Raw genomic sequence first — 20,486 nt, 5'->3', positions numbered from 1 at the left:
GCACAGGGCCGACTTTCGATCCTCTGTCCTCCCCCCTCTGCCCTCCCCCGCTCGCACACGCTCTCTCTCAAAATAAATAAGCATTTTAAAAAATTAGTAAGATTTTTAAAAATAAGAATGCCAATGTCTTACAAAACAGAAGCAAATATCTGATTTGGGTTACTTTACTATAATTGTATAAAGCGTGGATGGACACACAGTGCCACAGGTAAAATACGCATTTCATAATGCGGGAGGCATGGGTGCAAAATGGTCCAGAGAAGACAGGGATATTTGCAGGGTTGGGGCAAGAGCACACATGGAGGTGACCTACCTGTCCTTCCCAACCCCAGTTCTGTCCATATGCAAGGGGCCCTCCCACAGTCATGTGGACACCCCAGTCCACACTGCCATGCCCCACTGAACAGCTGCCCTGATGGCCATGCTTCGAGCCTAGGGAAACACACAGAATCTACCAAACGAGACAGACTGCAGAAAAGAAGCCTGGGCAGGCCCTAGAGATGCTCAGGCCAGTCTGGGCAGGAGCTGTGGGTTCCCAGGCACCGCAGGTGTGGTGCGGAATGGGGGACGGGTGCAGCTGGGGAGACAAGAGGGTCCTCGAAGGCATGGAGGAGGGAGGGCGCTCTTCTCAGAAACCTGAAAAAGGCCACTTCACCCTGTAGGGCCTATAGCTACTCGTCTGTAAAATGGAGATAATATGACTGTGGTATAATAGAAGAGATATTTCCGGGCGCCTGGGTGGCTCAGCCGGTTAAGCATCTGACTCTTGATTTTGGCTCAGGTCACGATCTCACGGTGTGTGAGTTTGAACCCCGAGTCAGGCTCTGTACTGACCGTGTGGAGCCTGCTTGGGATTCTCTCTCTCCCTCTCTCTCTGCCCCTCCCCTGCTCTCTCTCTCTCTCTCAAAATAAATAAACTTGAAAAAAAAATAGAAAAGATATTTGGTCTTTTCCCCCGTTCCTGGCACAGAGCTCTTAAAACTATTGGCTCTTCCTGAGTGAGAAGAACGATAGAAGCATCTAACGATGTGACCTTTGAGGGACCCCTAGAGAGCGTCACAGAGGTCCCAGGAAGACCACACCTTGATGAGAAGCCTGGGGCTTTTGGTCCCACCACCATCTTCTGGGGAAGGGAGAAGGGCTGGGGATTGAGTTAATAATTGATATGCCTTGGGACGCCTGGGTGGCTCAGCTGGTTAAGCGTCCGACTTCGGCTCAGGTCATGATCTCATGGTTTGTGAGTTTGAGCCCCACGTCGGGCTCTGTGCTGACAGCTCAGAGCCTGGAACCTGCTTCAGATTCTGAGTCTCCCTCTCTCTCTGCCCCTCCCCCACTCACGCTCTGTCTCTGTCTCTCTCTCTCAAAAATAAACATGAAAAAAATTTTAAATAATCCATATGCCTTTGTGATGAAAACTTAAAAAATATATATACCCAAATGACAGGAGTCAGAGCCAAGAGGGTGATACATTCCAACTCCAGGGGAACAGAAGCACCCGTTCTCAGGCCCCTTCTAGATCTCACCATGTTCACCTGTATCCTTTATAACAGACTGTAAGAGTGAGTGCAGCCTTCTCCTGAGTTCTGTGTCCTTGTAGCAAATTACTGAATCACAGAAGGGGATGTGGGAACCCCGGGTCTGTAGGCAAGTTGGACAGAAATGTGGGCAATCTGGGGAGGGACCCGGTACCTTGAATTGGCATCTGAAGTAGATGGAGGAGGTCAGTCTTGCGGGACGGAGCCCTTCATGTCTGGGGTGTGACACTAACCCCAGGGAGTGTCAGAACCGAATTAAATCGTAGGATACCCAGCTGGGGTCGGAGAGTTGGAAAATTCGTTGATGGTGTTGAAAAAGACACCACATATCTGATGTCAGAAGCGGAGAGAAGAGACTCCTCGGTTATCTTCCTCCAAACTGATGGCACACAGCTGTGAATACCGGGTTTGGCCGGGGTCTGTTCCCAACTGGTGAGTACCTGAGTGGGGACCATTCTTGGGCTCTCCCTCCGCGGCCAACTCCACCAGGCTTTTGTGAAGTTGCATTAAATCACGCCCAAGAAACCTCTTGTGGTCCTAGGTACACAATAAGCACTTAGGAAGTGGTAACTGCTATGATTGAGAGAGCAGAGATTTGATACTGTGTAAAATGCTGCAACTTTGAGAGGAATGATTCTCAATAAACAAATTCATAAGGGACCTTTGTCAATTGACTGGAAACATCCTTGACTTAAAAACTGAATGTTGGGGGCGCCTGGGTGGCTCAGCTTGTTAGACATCTGACTCTTGATTTTGGCTCAGGTCCTGATCTCACAGTTCATGGGTTCGAGCCCTGCATCAGGCTCCTGGCTGACAGTTCAGAGCCTGGAGCCTGCTTCAGATTCTGTCTGTCCCTCCCCTGCTCTCTCTCTCTCCAAAATAAATAAACATTTAAAAAAATAGAAAAAAAAAAAAAAGGGCACGTGGGTGGCTCAGTCGGTTAAGAGGCCAACTTTCGCTCAGGTCATGATCTCACAAATCATGAGTTCAAGCTCTGCATCGGGCTCTGTGCCGACAGCTCAGAGCCTGGAGCCTGTTTCAGATTCTATGTCTCTCTCTCTCTTTCTCTGCCTCTCCCCTGCTTGCACTTTGTCTCTCTCTCTCTCTCTCAATCAAAAAAACATTAGTAAAAAATTTTTAAAAAAAGAAGTTATTGAGTTAAAGTGAGGTCATAGGGTAGGCCCTAAGCCAATACGACTGGTGTCCTTACTCATCTAGAGGGCAGAAGATACGAACACCCAGGGAGAAGATGGCCATCACACGCCAAGGGGAGAGGCCTGGGGCAGACTCTCCCTCGCAGCCTCGGAAGGAAGCAACTCTGTCCACACCTTGACCTCGGCATCCAGCCTCCAGAGCTGGCGATCTGTTTGTGCCAGCTGCTGGGGAAAACGAATGCACCTTTACTGAGGGACTTGTCCAATATTTCAACTGATGAAGATTAGGAGGCCTGATTTAGGGAAGGGTAAGGGGGAGGGTGTGCCTCAGGAATCGTATCCGATTTATTTTCCACTCTTTTTTACCAGACTACCACCTTGGCTCAAGGAGCATCCCAGGCACTGTGCATTACCGTCCCATCTACTAACCACTCCTGGCTTCATTTTGGCAAAAAAGAGATTTTTTAAGTTCCGTGGCCCAAATGAGTGTTAATGTAGGCCCCACCATAACCTCTTCCAACCCCTGAAATGCTTTTCTGAGGGAAGCCTGATAGTTCTCCGCAGCCAAAGGACACATTTTGTAGATAAAGTGCTGAAATCCCCCACCTTTCCCTGTGTCTGCCTCTTGAGATGAGGCTTCCATTGAATACAAGTCAAATAACTATAAAATAGCCACAGAGCGAATTTGGTGATATGACAGGAAAATGTACGTATCATAAAGCATAAGTATCTGTAGTCACTGCCCTTGGCCTCCGGCTCTTCTGGAAGGAGCAGACGAGAATAGAAGGAAGTGGAGAAAAGGGTGATGACAAGGTCAATACTTGCGAAGCAGGGACACAACCAACCATCCCCTGTGTCAGGGGCGGGGGCCAGCAGACCATGCCGGGCCAGGGGCATCTCACTCGGGGGAAGGATCAGTGGAACCAACACAATCCCTCAACGTACATCAAACAATCCAAAGAAGGGTCTTCGGTTTTTTATTTTAATTTGTCTTCATCATGATAAATGTGCTCTTCAATCGTCATCCTCCATTTCACCCACCTCCCCACCAAGGGAAGGTCTCGGGAGGTTTTGGAGCACAAATATCAAATATTCAAGTACCAAATATTTATAGATTCTTATTTAAAAAAAAAAAAAATTCTTGCCTAGGAGAGGTAGGGTTATCCGGGATTTTGTTTTACCTTTAATTGCCCTTGGCCCCACCATCTTTTTTCTCTGTGAGTCATTTGTCTTGCTTTTGGCCAACACTGCTTTTCTTGGGTCTTCAAAGATCGTGGAACACCTGAAAAAGAATTTAAATATATTAAACCTTGGGGTTTTCCCCCCAAATATTAATACCAAGGATCAAACGTGTGCTTAGTGGCCAAACCTATTTCTTAAATATTATTTTAAAATATCCTAAAAAGAGGGGCGCCTGGGTGGCTCGGTCGGTTGAGCATCCAACTCTTGATTTTGGCTCAGGTCACGATCCCAGGGTCATGGGACCGACCCCGAGTGATGCTCTGCGCTGTGCGTGGAGTCTGCTTAAGATTTTCTCTCTCTCTCCCTCTTCCCTTCTCCCCTGCTCATACTCTCTCTCCCCGTCTAAAAAAAAAAAAATCCTAAAAGGAGAATGAATTTAAAATCCTCCCCTTAAAAAAAGGCAGGGGGGAGAGGGGTGACAACATCTCCCCAGGAAAGCTCAGCGTTAAGAAACAAAAATTAGGAGTGAAATAAAAGCCAAGCCTGAACTGGCATAGTAAAGCACACATACACTTTTGCAAAGAAAATATTTTGAACATGTTTTCCTTCCTTTGCAGACCCCAGCTTTAGTAATCATGGTTTCTCCATCCTTGAGCCCTTTCGTCTGCTCAAACAAAGAGTAACAAGGTTTATTAAACATCCTGGGAACTGTAATTAAGCAATCATTTTAGTTCCAGGAAAGAAACAATCCTTTTAATTTGTAGATGCTTAGGAGGATCCGTGTTTTTAGAAACATTAGACACACTACCAAACTGAAATAAGGGAGGGGGGGGGGGCGGGGAGTCTTCCTTAGAATACGCCTGTTGCCACAGCTCTAAAATCCAATCTCTTTTTTTGGCGATACAGGAATTTCAGGGCTCATGCAACTTTCCAAGTAAAATATCCAATCCCAAAATGTTACATTTAACGGAATCCTCACAACATGACAAATTGCAAATGGCAACTGTTTCAGTTGAAAATATTTTCAAACTAGAAAATGTCTTAAGTGTTGCATCAAAATCAATATTTGCAAGGGGCGATAGTATTTATAAATGTTTCCACGGTCCCGCCGGCTCTCCCACTCTGCTCGGGGCGCCAGCCAAGTCCACCTAAAGTCTCTGGGCCTGGGCTCTGGAACAGTTCGTCCGGCTGCCCCAGTCCCCACAAAGTGTCTGCTGTGATATGGGAAAATGTAAAGTCTCGGGAAAATATTAGAATCCAAAACCACATGCGTAACGTGATTCCAATATTGTAAAAAGACCAACACGAGCTGCATGAAAGACAAAAGGGAAGGCGGAAAGGGAAGGGGGCGGCTCTAAGGAAGGGTACGGAGTCGCTCACAGAAGCGGCTTTGAGGTTCCAACACGAGGGAGTCTTATTTTCTCGGTGATCTTCTTTGGGGTATGTTCCTAATTTTCAGAACGAAGAATATTCATTTCGATAACCAGGAAAAAAAGAGAAAAAAAAAAACAACTACGCAATAATCCTTTTAGGTTACTGGACGGATTTCCGAACTGTTTTCTTGACAGTGATGTGCGACTTGTACCCATCCGGCCTCGGTGGCCTGGTGCCGGCCTCCCTTGATCAGGGACACGGTGCTCAGCGGGAAAGGGGAAGGGAACGGTGAAGTAGATCATGCTCTGTGTGGCCGCGCAGACCCTGAGTTACCAAAGGTGTTCCCAAGTTTCTTTTTCTCCAAATCCAAAAGGCAATGTCGATTATCGCTTGGTTAAATGCTTTCCACGGACAAGTGGTCAGAGTAGTATTTAGTTTCCAATTGCCGAAGAGGGGGTAAGAGTTTTTTAAAAGCATGGGCTGAGATTTACTATCCTATGTCATCTCAGAGCGTCCTTTAGTGCCAGAACCTCAACATGCCGAAGGAGTAACTGGATTTACGACTGAATATTGCTGGACCTGATTTAAAGACAAGAGTAAAGCCCAGAGGAGATTCTATTAAATATGTGCAATGGGTATTTTTAAATTAGCATTATGGCGTTATTAATATTTCATTTATCCAGAGGGCACTTAGCCGACAACATAAATTATCCATAACACAGCTGAGAAGACACAAAGGATCCAAAAAAATGTCACGAAGTCCGGGGAGAGAAGCTTTGCCAGAGAAAGGCACGCTACCAGCCGCGTGAGGCTAACAGCTGGCCCAGCCAAAGCGAGAAAGTCAGAAAATTTTGCAAACCAGACTCCAGAACTCAAAAAAGACAGCCATTTGAGAGCTCTGGTTTAAGAGCACACTGCTTAACCCTGCCCAACAGCCCCTGGTCCCGCCGAAAGCAGAGAGCAGAGGACCACGTGGCCCTATGAGGACACCGCCCGCCCCCCCCCCCCCACCCCCAGCCCTGCCACGGCCAAGGACTACAGTCCCCACCACCCTCGGATTCCGTGTGGCTCCGAAGTCTCCACAGTCACAGGAAGAAGGATGTGGTCATTAGAGAGTGCCCACTGGACGCGGGTGGAGCCAAACGCGTCTGCGCATCTGAAGGGCAAGTTCATTTGCCAGAGCAGCCTTGGTGCCGCGGACGGAGCCCCGGGCTGGGAGTCCCAGGCTCGGGCTGACACACGGCAGCTGCCGGAGCGGCTCTGCACCCCAGTTTGCTCGTCCGCAAGCTGTGGGCGAGAGACGGGGGTGCGGGTGGGAGAGAGGTATTGTGGGTAACAGACGGCGTGAATGAGAGACAGGGGGCACTGTGAGAGGCGGCACAGGTCAGGGAGAGGTGGCACAGGTGACAATGATGTGGCACGGGTCAGGGAGAGGCGGTGCGGGTCACGGAGGGGTGCGGGTCACGGAGAGGCGGCACGGGTCAGGGAGAGGTGAGGCGGGTCAGGGAGGGGCGGCGAGGGTCAGGGAGAGGTGAGGCGGGTCAGGGAGGGGTGGAGAGGGTCAGGGAGAGGTGAGGCGGGTCACAGAGGGGCGCGGGTCAGGGAGAGGTGAGGCGGGTCCCGGAGAGGCGGCACGGGTCAGGGAGGGGCAGCGAGGGTCAGGGAGAGGTGAGGCGGGTCAGGGAAGGGCGGCGAGGGTCAGGGAGAGGTGAGGCGGGTTACAGAGGGGCGTGGGTCAGGGAGAGGTGAGGAGGGTCAGGGAGAGGTGAGGAGGGTCATGGAGAGGCGGCACGGGTCAGGGAGGGGCGGCGAGGGTCAGGGAGAGGTGAGGCGGGTCAGGGAGGGGCGACGAGGGTCGGGGAGAGGCGAGGCGGGTCACGGAGAGGCTGCGTGGGTGGGGAGGGGCGGCGAGGGTCAGGGAGAGGTGAGGCGGGTCAGGGAGGGGTGGCGAGGGTCAGGGAGAGGTGAGGCGGGTCAGGGAGGGGCGGCGAGGGTCAGGGAGAGGTGAGGCGGGTCACAGAGGGGCGTGGGTCAGGGAGAGGTGAGGCGGGTCACGGAGAGGCTGCGCGGGTCAGGGAGGGGCGCGGGTCAGGGAGAGGCGAGGCGGGTCATGGAGGGGCATGGGTCAGGGAGAGGTGAGGCGGGTCAGGGAGGGGCGGCGAGGGTCAGGGAGAGGTGAGGCGGGTCACAGAGGGGCATGGGTCAGGGAGAGGTGAGGAGGGTCATGGAGAGGCGGCGCGGGTCAGGGAGAGGCGAGGCGGGTCAGGGAGGGGCGGCGAGAGTCGGGGGTCAGGGAGAGGTGCCGCGGGTGACAGGGAGGTGGCGCAGGTCAGGGAGGGGAGGTGCAGGTGACAGGCGGTGCAAGTCCAGCGCGGCGGTGCTCGTGGCAGCGCCAGGCGGACAGACGAAGACACCGCTATGTTCAGCGCCGCGGGGCCTCCCGGTTCCCCGAGCACCCTGCACGCGGAGCCGCTCCCCGCACCCAGACCCTCCTGGCCACCTCGGGTCCGCCGCGGCGCAGGCTCCACGGCGAGGCCCGCTCCCGGGAAGGCGCCCACCTCCACGTCCAGACAGCGCTCCGTGCCCTCCGCGACAGGGAACAGCCCGGACACGGGGCGAACGGCAGCCTTTCGAGAGAAGGCTCCATCGCCACGAGGGACGGACGGAAGGATGCCCGGGACGGAGGGGCTGCGATCACCTCCACGGTCACGGCGAACTCGGCTGGCTCGCTCACAGCCCCCGGAAGGCCGCAGAGGCGGCCGCGCGCGTGTGCGGCCCCGCCCCCTTCGCAGAAGGCGCCCACATCCCACCAGGCCCCGGGAAGGCTAGTGACCCTCCCCCACCTCAAGGGCAAAGCCGACCCCGGGCCACCCCTCTTCTTGTCACTGGCAGGTTAGGGATGGGCCACTCGACACCGGGGGAATGAGCTGGAGCACTTCGGGGAAGAGTCTCCAGGCGGGGGTCCTGTCCTCTCTGTGTGACACTTGGGGCTGTGGCAGCCTTCTCAGGTCCATGAGGGCAGGCACCTGAGGACCAAACCGATAGGCTGTGGCTGTCTGGGAGTAACTGCAGGAAATCCTCTGGGCTTCTGCTCCGGGTGGGGAAAAACAGAATGGACCAACCCTGAAGGCAGAAAACACCCTATTCGCTCTGGTACCTGCGAACAATAGTCACTTTCGCCGTCTGTATCCAACTCAGACAGATGTGCTGAATATGCTCCACAGTTGGAACTTTACAATAAAGTGATCTGGGGCGCCTGGGTGGCTCAGTCAGGTGGGCGTCTGACTTCGGCTCGGGTCACGATGTCACCGTTGGTGGGATCCAGCCCTACTTCGGGGTCTGTGCTGTCAGCACAGAGCCTGCTCCGGATCCTCTGTCTCCCTCTCTCTCTCTCTCTGCCCCTCCCCCACTTGCAGGCTCTCTCGCTCTCTCTCTCTCGCTCTCTCTCTCTCTCAAAAATGAATAAACATTTGGGGCGCCTGGGTGGCTTAGTCGGTTAAGTGTCTGACTTCGGCTCAGGTCATGATCTCACAGCTCGTGAGTTCAAGCCCCACGTCCGGCTCTGGGCTGACAGCTCGGAGCCTGGAGCCTGCTTCAGATTCTGTGTTTCCGTCTCTCTCTGCTCTCTCTGTCTCAAAAATGAACATTAAAAATTTTTTAAAAATAAATAAACACTTAAAAATAAAATAAAATAAAATAAAATAAAACGATCTGCTGGAAATTAGCCCATAAATCTCTCTACATGAACACTAGACCTAGGACTTAGAAAACAAATAACGATCATTAAGGGAAGTGGCCCATCGCAATCTGCACATGTATTAAGCATCCAGCACTGGAGGTGAGGACATGCCCTCAATAAACACAGGGCTTGGTGGGGGGATAATACTTGTAGTTAAATGACCGACTGGATGCAGAATGGGGGTGGGGGGAGAGAGTCGTGAGAGAGGTACAGGAGAGGAGACAACTGCATGCAGCGCCATGGAATGGTGATGCCTCTTTGGGGGAGTCAGTACGTGACAGGCACTTAGTATTTGATAGGTGGGAATGGGGCAGAGAGCGGGCAAGGTGGAGGAGATGTGAGCGAAGGCACGAAGGTGAGTGAGTGCCCTTGGGAGAGGCGTGGTAGAAGGAGAATGGCTTTCTCTACATCCCACATCTCTACATCTGTACACCTCTACATCCACTCAGAGCGTGAGCTCAGAAACGTTGGGCGACCTGCCTCTATAATCCACGAGAAGCTCCATAAGAGGAGTGGAGCAGCCAAGAGAGAGGAAGGGAGAGAAGCTCAAGGAAAAAGCACCGGTTCGCCCGCCCACTCAACACTTGTCACGTGCCTCCTTGTTTCAGAAACTGCTAGCAGCTAAGGATGCAGCAGGGCACACGCAGTCTTGCCCTCAAGAGGTTTACAACCCCCTTTGTTCACTGCTCTTTGTCGGTGATGAGGAAAGAAGGTATGTTCACAAGTGGGATAGAGGGAACCGGTGGAGGAGTAGACACAGAGATTCCAGAGAGAGAGAGAGAGGAACGAGGGACGGCCCACTCTGGAAGAGCCAGAGGAGAGGCCAGACGCAACAGCACGTTGGTGGGGTCCGCCCTGGCAGGTGGTGAGCCCCAAAAGAAGTGACGCGCCGTTCGATGCTTAACAACCAGCTCTCCGAGGGAAAACTGGTATGAAGCATTTGGCAATTTCTGTGGAGTAACCATTCCCATCACGGCCAACCGCAAGGAGCCAACAGCTGTCCCCAAGCGCAGAGTTGGATAGAGAGGCACAGGATCACCGTAGCCGGCCCGCAGGAGCTGAACCCCGCACACCTGTGCTCTAGAAGCCACGAGGCAAGGAGCTGGAAGTAACTGGCAAGGAAGGGAGGGTGATGGCACAGGAAATCTGGGAAGACCCGCCCAGAGACCCGCCTGAGTCCCTGTGATGAGTCACTGCTGGGAAGGACAAACCCTAGGGAGACAGGAGTTCAAAAACGAGAAAATATGAGCGGTCCGGGTCTCCCTAGAAGCTCTCCTGCTTCCTGCAGCTGGTTAGTAGCTCAAAACGTATGCTTCCTTCCGTCTGACGTCGTTAGTGTGTGCGCCTGTGCATGTCTCCACTGGTGAATCACTGGCCTGTGTCTTCTGCTCGCACTTAGAACTCAGTGAGGCAGTTCTTGGAATCCTATAGGATCTCCTGAAGGGACTCCTGTTGCCCTGCGTCATGAAGAAATGTTGCCAAAGTAAACCAGCAGCTCTGCCGGGGGAAAAAAGGGCAAGGGTCTCCCTTGAATCACGTCTGAGCCGCACGCCGGCCGTGACCGCACGCTTCTTCATCAGCTCGGTCGGGTCTGGCTTGCCTACTGCTCGGTTCCGTTTCATTTTGGGCTCTGGGCTCAATCTTTTGCCCCTGAAGACACTAAATCAAACTCCATCCACGGTGCCTCCTCCCCATTCTTCCTTCGTGGGGACAACGAAATGGATATAAACCTCAACACGCCCAGACACGTGGACCCTTACAAAGCCACGTCGCTCTTGAAGGAAGGTCCCTTCATCCCTTTTTAGCCTTGCCATTCCCACGCGAAAGCATCAAGCTGATCTCGGAGGGGAAGGCGTGGCTGACAGTTGCCACCAAAACAAAACACACAGCAGCAAAACAGCTCTACGGCCCCTCGGTCTGGGGACCGTGATCTGCCTCAAGGTCCCGGTAAAAATGAGACATTTGAAGGAAAACAGGCTGCATTTGAAAGGCGGGTGACATCAAGAAAGAGAAAATACTATAAATACCACTTCTCTCCCCGTCTACACTGAGCCTTCTGTTAAGGGAAACACATTTACCAGAGGGTTTTTTTTTTTTTTTTCCTAAGTTCAACTGGAAAAACATAAATATTTAGTCATTTCATACAGCAGACAAGGGACGAGCAGGCCACGGGTTAAAGGAACATTATGTATTTCTAAGAAAGTTCATCTAACAAAATATGTCCTTGGGGAACAGAATCCCCAAGTCTGTTTTAGAAACGAGCCTGACCTTCGTCAAGGAATTTTGTCTTGATGTAATCACCAGGTCAAATCTTAAGGACGGCGATCGCATGGATGTCATCTTTGCAAACGATGAGGTCTGTTTCATATTTTTAAATTAACAACACTGGGCAGGAAAAAACAATCAAAATGCTGTTAATAACATACGATTGTTTTGGTTGGGTATGAAAACCAATAATTGTCCGTTAACTGAATCGATATTGTATTAACATCTCAATATTATGGACAAAAGATGCAAAGTTCCTGAATGGCGAGATAACCCATAATAGAACAAAAAAGACAACAATGAACGTTAACAGGGGCAGGGCCGCAAAGGAGAACACAGATCATTTTTCGGTGAAACTCTGCCTGTCAGCATCACCCTGATGTTTTTATTTTGAATCGAGTAGGAAGAGGCAGATAGGAAGAGGGTAGAAACTTTCCTAAGAAAAGTCAACTAGCATAAAGGCAGAAAGAAAAAAAGAAGAAAAAAAATACTGAGACTAATAATGTAGGTACTTCTCAACATCATCTGCCATTACTGCTCTGTTAAAAAAAAAAAAAAAAAAAAAAAAAACAGGGGGCACCTGGGTTGACTCAGCCAGTTAAGCATCCAACTTTTTGGCTCAGGTCATGATCTCACAGGCTGTGGGTTCGAGCCCCGCGTCGGGCTCTGTGCTGACAGCTCAGAGCCTGGAGCCTGCTTCGGATTCTGTGTCTCCCTCTCTCTCTGCCCCACCCCTGCTCATTCTCTGTCTCTCTCTGCCTCTCAAAAATAAATAAATATTTAAAAAAAATTAAAACAAACAAAAAAAATGGCCAAATACTTACAGAATACCAACAGGGAAAGGTCACCTGGTACCCTTAAAGGGTGAAGAATTTCAAAGACGCTTGAACTCACTATGAAAGTAACTCTGTGCCCACCAGCTTTGCTCAAACACTTTGGCACTCTGGTGATTGGTATCTCACCAGCAGGAGCTCTGAAACCAGTTTTTCCATCTCCACTGACTTCTGACGGGTTTAAGAGCATCACATAAAGATCACCTTATTTGTACTGGACACAGTTTGGAAGCAAAAAAGTTTTAACCCTCCCACGTATTTTAAATAGAAGTCATGAGCCTCGCCATGAATGCCCTTCACTGACGTGAGGTTTCTAAAATGCCCTTCTCGATTTCCAGCTATGCATTCCATCCATATAGAATTTTCCATGAGCTCCATCATTAACAAGTCGTTCGGTGGGAATTAACTGATCGGTCCATGCAAAGAGCTTGTCCTGGGGTTTTGCAGGAGGAAAAGGGTCCACAGTGCGTCTCTTACCTCCGGACAGCTGACGTGCTTTGCAAGACAGTGAGCTTGTGGACCGAGGTTTTATGTCACGGAATAAGGGACAATGTAGCGGCTCCAGGAAGAAGCATGGGGATAGGTCAGGGGAGACGAAAATGCAGCTGCAGCTTGGCGTGGCAGGATCTAAATGCGATCCTAACAACAGAAATCCTACAGACCTCAGAGCGGAGAGGAATCCAGGGCGGAGGACTAGGCAACCCTTATAGCCCTCGTCTGTATGGGCATACGGTGGTGCAGTCACATTTCCTGCGAGGATAAAATGAGGCACTATGGGAAAAGCCCTCTGTCAACAGCTTAACCGTCTTTACCATCTCTGCCCGCCTCCTGAGTTGTGGAGGAGAAACTTACACAGCAGGACAACAGCCTCCAACAGGGGGTGTGGAGAGAGGTGGGTGGTCTCTCCGGCAGATGTTCTAGAAAAGTCGTGAAGCAGGAGGGCTCGACGTGGGGGGGGGAGGGGGGCACGTGAGCTGGATGATCAGGCCCGTGTAGATCACAGAGGGCTGGACACAGACCCCCGGGAGGGCCCAGAGGTACAGGCTAAGAAGCCTGACCCTTATTCTGAAAATCCCAGCTGGAGATCCCAGAGCATCTGGGGCACCGAGTTTCCGAAGAGGCTTCCGGGAGGATTCACCAGGCATTGACTGCAGGGAGGGGGAGGCCGGGACCAAACAGCTGCCGAGGCCCAGCCAGGGAGGGAGGCCAGGGCAGCCAAGGAATGCAGGAGCCAGGAATGCAGAACCTGGTGGCCAGCTGGGCACAGGAGGGGGGGTGGGGGAGGGGGAGGAGGATGGAAAAGACGGGGAGCTCTGTTTCAGCCCCAAGAATGGGAAGTTTCATCCCCCGTGACTCTGGGGACCGGGACTGGGACTGGGACTCCGGCCTCTGCGGGGCCACCTCAGAGCAGAAACGTGGTAAGAGACTGCTGCCGAGACGGGCCACACTACACAGGTGACAGTGACAGCTTCCAAGGGGCGGGTAAGACCCCCTCTGGTCTCCCTCACACCTGCCTGTTTAACCAGCGCCCCGTTTTTAGGACACTCTCTTCTCACCTGAAATTTCTCTGAGTTTCCGATGTGCAGCAATTCACAAGGTGCAATTAACAGACTTCACTCAACAGTCGCTTTTTCTCTGGCTGGGAAAGGAGCTAGCTACCAGAACTGTCCTGTGCCGGCCTGACCTTCTGGAATCTGAGCAGGGTTTGCAATCCCAAGACCAGATGTTCAAGGCCAGCCCTCTCTAAAGAAAGGGGGTGGAGGGGAGGGGGGTTCTCTCTTCTCATCTCAGAGTAGATAGAACAGCTCAGTCTGGGTATGAAAGACAAATGCATCGCGAGCCCCTGAACACAGCAAGGCTACCCCTATTTCTCTGCAGGACAGTAATGGCCTCATTCGTCAGTCCAAACTGCAGGGCCTGTGGGGGCATTACTCGTCGGGCCCACTGATTGAGAGAGCCTGGAAGGTGATTATTGCTATCCTCAATTCTCCTGGTAAGGCAACTTGGGCTTACAAAGACCACAGAGCTGGTAAGCGGACAAGCAGAGCCTCAAACTCGGGATTCTGGCCCAGCCTCTGTTTTCCTGCGAATCATGCGGTCTCCTGAGTCGAGGAAAAGTCACACCCTGGTTCAACAGCAGAGAAGACAAACCAGAGTCCGGCCTCCTGGCACCTTTCTGGGGCCCTCTCTCAATCTCAATCTCCACAATCCTCTTTCACAGTTAAAACCCAGGAAAAGTGGAAAGGCTTCCCTAAAGAAAGAGCTAAGCAGCATTACAGTTGGATTGATCGCTCGATAGAACTAATTCTTCTGTCCCAAAGCCCAAATCCGCACGAGTGGGTACATGCAGGCTAATCTTTGCTTTAATGCCTCCTACTTTCTCCCAAGAATCCCCTAGTTTACTAGGCATCTCAGAAACGCCAAGTTTCAGGAATCAATTTTCTGGATTAACCCCCCCAAAATGTCAGCCGGCCAAAAATGGCCTTCCAGAAAGCTCAAGAATGTGATCTCAAGTACCCTCCCAGCTGGTATTCCCCACGCTGGTGTTTCAGACGTGGTGTAGACAAACCCCAGGCAGACCCAGAAATCACACCATCCATCCTCCATCCCATAATGTCAGCCTACAACTACCAAAAACAAAAGGCGGTCTCGTAAAACAGAAGGACTCGAGATCCTTCCAGAGGCGATCTGAGCGGAAACGAATTATGGGATCTGGGAGGGGAGCTTAGCTGCTCTAATGGCATCGTCTTCTTGCTCCTTCCTGCGACCTCCAGTCTGCTACTTGCTCTGGAGGACCTCCCTCTGAAGTAGAGAACGAGACCCTCGGGGCACTCCAATTCACCCCTCTAAATCCACGTGGGGCGCCCTGCCCAGAAAACAGACTGCAGCCACCCTCGGTGCTGAGAAGGACGCGTGTACCCAGCACAACCCATCTCTCTCTTCCATCTACTCCTGCCTCATATTTATAGTATCATGAGTGAGAGGACGAGCTGTGTGACCCTGGGAAAGTTGCTTAACCTCTCTGTGCCTCCGTTTCCACATCTATAAAACAGATACAAAGCAGTCTACCTTGGAAGTCTGTTTTTAAGTGCTAAATTAGCTATTTAAACGGCTGAGGGGAACCCGGGTGGCTGAGTCAGTTGAGCAGGCTGAGGGTCCGACTTCGACTCAGGTCGTGATCTCGCGTTCGTGAGTTCAAGCCCCACACCAGGCCCACGACTGTCGGTGCAGAACCCACTTCGGATCCTCTGTACCCCTCTCTCTCTCACTCTCTCAGAATATAGCAAGTACAGTAAACGTTAACTATTTAATTAGCTGCTTAATGGCTTATGGAGAAGAACTTACAATAAGTTTTGGGGGATTCCTTGTGAATTTTAAACACCTGGTCCACTGGAGTCATATTTCTTGCTATTAGAAGGTCATTTAAAGGTGAGTGTGAGTTACAGTGAGGGTGAATTACACACCCACAGAGTAAAGGCAGGGCAGGAAATGACAGCCCACTGCCGTGTCCTGACTTTCCCAATTAACTGGTTTTGTGGGATGGACAAAGCTGGAGATACTTGACGAGCTGGAGATAAGCTTGCAAAGTTCAACAGGCCATGCTCTTGGGATCAACACCCATAGATGCAGACGGAGGAAGCAGGACTGTGATCCAGCCCCAGCAAAGGCCTCAGATGACCCAATGGGGCCCTCTGGAGCTGGGCTGACCCTTCAGAGCTGGGAGTCAAGGTCAAGGGGCCAGGCCTTTAACCACCACCGTGGGTGTAAATCCATGGGAGGCTATGGTATCCAGACGTTAGTCTAGGTGTTGCGGATGTGGTTCTCGTCTACAATTAACTGACTTCGAAGTAAAGCAGGCTGTCTCCTGGATATTGGTGGGCCTCAGCTAATCACTGGAAGGCCTTAAGAGAAGAGATCGAGGTTTCTCAGGAAAGAAGGACTCTTATCCCTGAGCGGTAACGTAAAAGTCTGGCTGTCCAGTTCGCGAGCCTGCCCGACAAATGTCAGAATCAAGACTGGAATAGTATCTCTTGCTCGAGTACTCAGCCTCTTGGCCCATCCTATAGATTTCAGACCTGCCAGCCCCATAGTCACGTGGGCCAATTCTTCAAGATAAATTTCATTAAAATAGAGATTCAGAGATATAGTTACAGATAGCTATCTGCCCACACACATCTGTATCTGTCCCGTTACACCTGCTTCCGCACAGAGCTGACTGTTACCCCGATGTTGATTAGTCATGGGCTGCCCCCGGAAAGAGGCATGACCCTGGACAGGGTGACATCACCAGCTGGTAGCAAAGAGGCCTGACAGCAGGGGCATCTTCCCAGCGACTCGCAGCCTTGGAGAGAACAGATCTTCCATTGTCAGGGGGGACCTGTGGGGTCTATGCCAACGGGGCGAACTGTGTAGGTATAGAAGAAATGCCTAGAACTGCAAGGTAAAACCCAGAATGATAAAATCACACAATTTGGAGTTGGAGAGAATCTAGACATCATTAATAAGTGTGAAATAATGGATAAAAATGGACAGCACCGGACACGCACAGTGTTGAGGTCAATCTCAGCAGACCAGGGTCATCAGGGGCCCCCGATGAAGTTACAGCGACCTCTGACATCAGGGGAACCCACAACCTTCAGGCACCGCAAGGATGGGAGCCTGATGCTCTCCTATGCATGGGGGGGGGGCCTCCCTAAAATCGGGACTCATGGCAGGGTGGGGGCCAATTTGTAAGGTTTGCCAATGTCTGTGTGGTGTAAGTGCTCCCCCCACCGATCCATCTACCAACAGGAGGTGTTGGGAAGAAAAGGGCACGTGGCTCTCACGGCTCCATGTGCGACACTCGAAGGGGACACTAAGGGGCCCGTGGAAGGGATCAGAGAGTGGCCCTTCTTCAGAGAGAGCATTGTCAGAGGCCGTGCAGCAGGGGGCAGGGGACGGGGACCTGGATGGGCAAATGCATGAGCGCAGACACACGCTGAGCTCCAGCCAGGGAGGGAGGCTTTGGAAGAACCATTCAAGGTTCTAAGCTGCCAGGGCACAGGTGACTGACCCCAGGGTAGGAGGAAGCTCTCGGAGAGGTGGCCTGGAGCCCCCAGAGAGCAGGTAAGTAGAAAGGGATCTGGTGGGAGTGCACTGAGCTGCCTTCCACGGCGACGCCAGATGGCCTGAGTGTCCTCTCGTGCAACATGGAAGGTTGCTGGGCTTCGGAGGGCAAGTGATCCTTGAGAGCAAGAGGCTGGACGTGTACCAGGGGTGAGGAAGCCGGGGACAGGGTGGCACAAGGAGATCAACATGGGGGGCATCACGCTGTCACAGACAGCCATCGTGGGACATCCCTACAGGAGCCCCGAGGTCCCCACCGACACCACCCGCAAGAGCCACTGCTTGGATCACAAGTGCAGTAAGTCTTTCAACAGCTCCGTGCTGTCCCCTCTCTTCCTGCCCCAGCCCTGGGGGGCCAGAGGCAAAGGACAGTGGGGAAGGAGGGGTAGGAGAGGGAGCGGAGGAAGAAGTGGAACATTCCCAGGAGCCAGGGAGCCAGTCATGGGGACCTTCCGGTTCTGAGACAAGCTCAGAATTCAGAGGACCTTTACACGGACTGGACAATGGTAGATTCGGCAGATGTGTCTGAACTTCTCAATACTTGCAAACTGGACTGTTAATTAGTATATCCAGAAGCGTGATGGGCAAAGTCTGGCACCTGACAAGACTTGGGTCCCGGGTGGAAAAGTGTCTCCGACCTGAGCAGCGAGCGTGGGACACAAAACGGCGTGCTGCGTTGCACCCGACTAGGGTCAGCTCATTCAACCAACAGAGACGCTGGTTTCTCGCATGCGTGGTAGACGGCTGGCCGTGCGAGGAAAACCCGTAATGAAGCCGGGTGGAAACAGACAGGCGTTGGGAGCCGTCAGGCCAAGAGTTAGCAACAACCCCCCTGCTCTCTAGCAAGAGATGGGGAAGCAAGAAAAGGCCACATCAGTGAGCAGTGGGCCCAACGTCAAGGACAGAGCCGGGTCATCCATCCGCAAGAGTGAGAAGTGCCAGAAGGATAGGCACCAGGAGACAGAACGGTCTAGAGCAGCCAGTGACCCAGGGTGGCACCAAACCCACCCCGCCCTGCCTCTGGCACAGAGATACGGGGACTGCAAAGGTGATTAGTAAGAACTCCTGGCAGGGAGAGTGGCTGGCCATCAAGTCCTGACAACCTCAGAGTCAGAAGTACTTTCCTACAGGCCAGTGGCTGGAAGAAATGTCCAGCGACATAGAAATTTGAAATTCACAGCTGGGTTCTCATTTTCTCTCAGGGTAGGGCGGTTGAGACGGCAGATGTCCCCTGAAGGACAGAACTCAGAACAGCCCCGGTGTGGTGTCACAGGGTCCCCACCCGCGCCACAGGAGGCAGCCCCCTCAAAATACAATGAAGGGACACAGGGGAGACCTCATCCTATGTGGTTTCCCTTCTCCCGCCGGGCCTGTAAGACGGCGTCGGTCACCCCCCGCCTCCTCCTGAGATGAGTGAAGGGCAGGTAGTGGGAACCCCTTGTATCTGCCCAAGAAATGCAATAAAACGAAATCTGAAATGGGGTAAAATCATAGAACCAGGTGAAAGTAGGATTAGGGGCGCCTGGGTGGCTCAGTCAGTTAAGCGTCCGACTTTGGCTCAGGTCATGATCTCACAGTTCGTGGGTTCGAGCCCCGCATCAGGCTCTGTGCTCACAGCTTCAAGCCTGGAGCCTGCTTCGGATTCTGTGTCTCCCTCTCTCTCTGCCCCTCCCCTGATCCCTCTCTCTCTCTCTCTCTCATTCCCAAAATAAACATTACAAAAAAAAAAAAGGATAGAATTAAACAATTAAGGGATATTTATGGCTGAAATATACCAAGAGGTTTTTGCTTGTTCTGTTCTGTTTTGTTTATGTTTATTTATTTATTTATTTATTTATTTATTTATTTATCTATTTATTTATTTAGGACAACCACTAATATAGAATGTCCTCTAGAGCTGAGCCAACAAGACTATCAGTTTGAGATTTCTGGCAATTTCTAAACTCTGATACAGCTCACTGCAAAGGAATGGCAGGCCTGGGATTCCAATCTACCCATGTGTCTAACCCCACTTGGGAATACTTGGCTTCAAGATTTCCATAATTTTCACAATTTGTGCTTTGTTTTGTTTTGTTTTTCCCTCCCTGGTTATTGTGATTGAGTTTACAGAGGAGCAAGTGCCCGCCAGACCATCACCTCACCCACTGGACATAGGGTTCACCAGCTTTTATTGTTGCGACTGACAGATGTGATATGATTCAGAGAACCACCAGATTCCAGGATTGGTCAGGAGGACCCTCACCCCCCACTCCCACCAATTCAGATGTCAGAGCCCAAAACACCACCGCCGTACCAGGCAAGAACCCAACCCGATGTTCAAGGAGCACCAGTAATGGGAATCCTAACTGGAGGCTCAACTGTGGAAGTATCATGGTCTATAAATGGCTACAGCTTTGGAAAACCTAAAGAAAATCAATGGAGAGCTCTTAAGGAACAAGGACAATGGTCTAAGCTAATTTGTGAAGCAGCCCAGTGTCATGACTTTAACAGATACACACACACACACACACACACATATATATACATATATATATATATAGAGAGAGAATGGTATGACAGATAGATGATGATGATAGATGATAGATAAGATAGATGATATATAGATAAATGACAGATAGATGATTGATAGATAGATGATAGATTGACAGATGATGGATAAATGGATAGATAGATAGATAGATAGATAGATAATAGATGAGAGACTGATTGATAGATGATAGATGGATAGATAACCAGATAGATGGATAGATGACGGATGGATAGATAGATAGATAGATAGATAGATGATAGATGAATAGATAATAGATAGATAGGGGATTGATAGATGATAGATAGATGATAGATAGGTAGATAGATAGATAGATAGATAGATGATAGATGAATAGATAATAGATAGATAGGGGATTGATAGATGATAGATAGATGATAGATAGGTAGATAGATAGATAGATAGATAGATAGATAATAGACTGATTGATAGATGATAGATGGATAAATAAATAGATGACCGATGGATGGTAGATGGATAGATGATAGATATACAGGTGATTGACTGACAGATAATAGATGATAGAGAGATAGATAGATAGATAGATGATAGATTGACAGATGATAGATAGATAGATAGATAGATAGATAGATAGATGAGACATGAGAGACAGATTGATAGATGATAGATGAATAGATAGATGGATAGATGACAGATGGATGGATAGATAGATGATAGATGAATAGATAATAGATGATAGATAGATATATAAATAGACTGATTGATAGATGATAGATGAATAGATAGATA

The 20,486-nt window shown here is 50.9% G+C and overlaps 1 protein-coding gene across 3 annotated transcripts in view; it reads right to left on the bottom strand.

Moving 5' to 3' along the window:
* The window catches only part of ERG (ETS transcription factor ERG), a 263,881-nt gene that overhangs the window by 188,057 nt on the left and 55,338 nt on the right, over window positions 1-20,486 (bottom strand). For all 3 annotated transcript variants that reach the window (XM_078452772.2, XM_060640881.3, XM_060640880.3), the window contains exon 2: window positions 3,871-3,971. The gene's annotated coding sequence lies outside the window, so the exon portion shown is untranslated. The remainder of the gene's footprint in view (window positions 1-3,870; window positions 3,972-20,486) is intronic.

Source organism: Panthera onca, chromosome C2 (genome assembly GCF_046562875.1).
Source record: "Panthera onca isolate mPanOnc1 chromosome C2, mPanOnc1 haplotype 2, whole genome shotgun sequence".
NCBI classification, from domain to species: domain Eukaryota; kingdom Metazoa; phylum Chordata; class Mammalia; order Carnivora; family Felidae; genus Panthera; species Panthera onca.
The sequence above is the reverse complement of the archived record's forward strand: the minus strand, read 5'-3'. Positions and strand labels throughout refer to the sequence as shown.